Here is a 3923-nt window from a genome sequence, read left to right as displayed (position 1 = left end):
GGGTGCGCCCTGTACTGTTCAGGGTGAGTAAGGCAGGGATGCAGTCTGGGGAGCCATCTGCAGAGATCGTGCTCCAGAGGATTTTGACAGACAAAGACACTACCTGTCCACCACTGGCATCAGAGAAAGCTACCTGAAAAGCAGTTTCACTGGGGCATACTACGTGTTAGTGTAACATATATGAAATATATAGGCATGTAGAAGGTTTAGTAATCCCTCAAACATGGCTTCCCACATGGCGCTAGCAGTAAAGAACCTGCTTCCTAGTGCAGGAGACCTAAGAGATGTGGGTTCAATCCCTGGGTGGGGAAGATCCCCTGGAGGAGGAAATGGCAACCTACTCCAGTATTCTTGCTTGGAGAATCCCACCGACAGAGGAGCCTACAGCCCATAGGGTCGCAAAGGACACGCCTGAAGCGACTTAGCACACACACAAACATGTTACATGGCTATTCCTGCTCATTTGAAGAACGTTTCCGTAAGAGCAGTGTAAAAATAAAGTTTAAATAATCCCTAAAAGGTGTTAAATGTCTGTTCCTGCTAATTTGAAGAGTCCTTCTGTAAAGATTGGACATTGGAGCCTATGATTTATTTGTATGCCTTTTACACAGCCTTAGTTATAATAAATATGAAAAATTAGTTACATGAAAATGGGTTAAAATTTAGCAGCCTGTATTCTTTTAAAATACCACTTAGGTATATTTAGGCCCTGTGTTCCTAACCTAGTTGTAGGAAGTGAAATCTTGTCTGAAGGCTTGAGTCCACAGTCCTGTTAGCAGTTGCTGGTGGAAGGAGTCAAGGACACACTGAGAAGCAGTTTGCTGCTGGTGCAGGTGTGGGAAGGACATGGACATCAAAGGAGCATTTTAGAAGCCAATTACAAGGGAATGTTGGAGGCTGAAAATACGCACAGGGGAAAACTAGGAAAGCGTCTTTGCAGGCTTGCCTCTAAGTAGCCCCTTTGGAAAAACCTGAATTTATAAACTGACATGTTAAAGACTGTGGCCTGTAACCACTGTCTTAAACCACTGTGTGTTCCCTAGCACAGGGGGTCTCTGTGTTCAAACTGGCATCTACAACTTCAGAGTTATATAACATTTGGCTTCTGTGGTTTACCAGAAGAGGTTTATATTTTGTTTCATTCCTAAGTCAATGACTCAGGTAAATCCTTTTATTTTTAAAAAAGCTTACATAAGATTTTATTTTTGACATTTTCTAATTTGCATTCTGCTGGTCAGAAGTCTCAGAACTTTTGAGTGGGTGGCTTCATATCAAGTCTGAGCCCTGGATTATATGAGTCATGGCCCTGCCATTGTCCATATCTACATTCCGAATGCTCCAGCAGGGCAAAACCTCCAGATCTTGTTATTTCACGGTTTATGTTGATAAGCTCATGCTGACTAGAACGCCCCCTACCTTCCTCTACCATCGTGTCTTGTCATCCTCTTGTCCTTTGTAGAATGAGGCTAGGCATAAACAAATTGTGAAATGCCCTTCTCTACTACGAAAACCTGTCAGACCCTAATGCTTCCCCAGCCTGTTAGCCCTGACAGCCTGTGACTCCGCCAGCAGCTCCTCGTCGCAGAGCCCTGCCTTCACATACGCATGTGCTATGCTGCTTCTGGTGACTTGGCCCTGGTCCTCCAGGCCAGTGTTCTGGGGAGTTTTTCTGTTAAGTAGGAGTTGTTGTTCAGTTGGTCAATTCTGTCTGACTCTGCTACCCCATGGACGCCAGGCTTCCTTGTCCTTCACTATCCTGGGGTTTGCTCAAACTTGTATACATTGAGTCGATTATGCCATCCAACCATCTCATCCTCTGTCACCTCCTTCTCCTTCCCTCAGCCTTTCCCAGCATCAGGGTCTTTTCCAGTGAGTCAGCTCTTTGTGTCAGGTGGCCAAAATATTGGAGCTTCAGCTTTGGTATCAGTCCTTCCAAAGAATATTCAGGGTTGATTGCCTTTAGGATGGACTGGTTTAATCTCCTTACTGTCCAAGGGATTCTCACGTCTTCTCCAACACCAGAGTTTGAAAGCATCAATTCTTCGGTGCTCAGCCTTCTTTATGGTCCAACTGTCACGTCTGTACATGACTACTAGAAAACCCCGTAGGGGTTAGAATTCCCCAAACTGCGTTTTTACTGAGGGTTCTGAGTGCAGGTTAAGTTCTGCCATTTAGGTGCTCTTAGTGGGATTTGAACGGGGGCGTGCGGGGGCTGCGGTCCTGCTTGACTGTTGTGGCCCCCGGCACAGGCGGAGACTGGCTCTGCCCATGGCGCAGGTCAGCATCCAGTCACCAGCCCTGCGGGGCCCAGAGGCATGCCGTGGTGACACCTGTGACTCCTGAGGACTGGTCAGCGGCTGTGGTAGTGTCCTCTTGTCCTGACCAGTTCGGATAGAGAAGTGAGTTCCACTTCCCTCGCTGCGATGGGGCGAGTGTCGCCCCTGCCAGAAGCCACTCTAGAGACCTTTTCCTTGAAGTTATTCCTAGAAGCTTAGTCTAGTCACTGCCAACCAGCGCTTCCAGAAATGCAGTCGGCACTTGAATACCCTTCTGTTTAGAATAGCTGGAGAGATCTGTTTTCCATGATGAACCTTGCATGTCCGGTATTTATCTACACGGAGACCGTCGTTGTCAGCTTTGTTCCTAGACTTCTCACCCCTTTTCTGTGTGTAGTCTGCAGCTCTCTCCAGATACTTGACCACCCACATGGCAGTCCTTCCGCAGCTGACCAACAGGATTTCCAGAAAGACAGAAAGAAACAGAGAAGAGGAAGAGAGAAACAGAGTAGAAATTATTAAAGAATCAATACAAGACTATTTAGCAGAATCAGAGGATCTATTGCCAGACTAAAGAAGCCCACCAGCAGTGATTCCATGAAATTACAGACAATCAAGAATAAAGAGAACATCAAAAAGCTTCCAAAAAAGAGACATTTTTAAATGTCACATAGAAAAAAAAAAAGGTATCGAGCTTTCCAACAGAACACAGGAAAATAATAAAGCAATCTGATACAAATTTTGAGGGTAAATTTTTTTTTAATTTAGAATTAAATGCAGCCAATATAGCCTGCCTATCGAGTGTAAGCATAGAACATACAAAATCAAGTAGGGGAATAGAATGTAAACATTTTCACACAGTAAATCCTAGGGAAAAAGAAACAACTTCAGTCCCATGTACTTCATTTTAGAAAACTACTGATACCTGTGCCTTAGCAGAAAAAGGGCATAACTGAAACAAACAAAACAACAGCAAAACGTGGATCCAGGAAGCAAGAGCGTCAACACAGGGAAGTTCTAGGACTTGCTCCAGAGGAAAGTGAAGTGGGAAGCATGTGGAAGGGGACCCAGGACAGGCAGGTGAAAGTGGTAGTCCGTCATTTAACACGCTTGAGCATTCAGTCAGTTCAGCTCAGTCGTGTCCGACTGTTTGCGACCCCATGAATCGCAGCACGCCAGGCCTCCCTGTCCATCACCAACTCCCAGAGTTCACTCAGACTCATGTCCACTGAGTCGGTGATGCCATCCAGCCATCTCATCCTCTGTCGTCTCCTTCTACTCCTGCCTTCAATCTCTCCCAGCATCAGGGTCTTTTCAGATGAGTCAGTTCTTCACATCAGGTGGCCAAAGTAATGGAGTTTCAACTTCAGCATCAGTCCTTCCAATGAATAGTCAGGACTGATCTCCTTCAGAATGGACTGGTTGGATCTCCTTGCAGTCCAAGGGACTCTCAAGAGTCTTCTCCAACACTACAGTTCAAAAGCATTGATTCTTCAGAACTCAGCTTTCTTTATAGTCCAACTCTCACGTCCATAGCATATTAAAAAGCAGAGACATTACTTTGCCAACAAAGGTCCGTCTAGTCGAGGCTATAGTTTTTCCAGTAGTCATGTATGGATGTGAGAGTTGGACTGTGAAGAAAGCTGA

Source organism: Bison bison, unplaced genomic scaffold (genome assembly GCF_000754665.1).
Source record: "Bison bison bison isolate TAMUID 2011002044 unplaced genomic scaffold, Bison_UMD1.0 scf7180017864268, whole genome shotgun sequence".
In the NCBI taxonomy this organism is placed as follows: domain Eukaryota; kingdom Metazoa; phylum Chordata; class Mammalia; order Artiodactyla; family Bovidae; genus Bison; species Bison bison.
Note: the sequence above shows the minus strand (reverse complement) of the source record.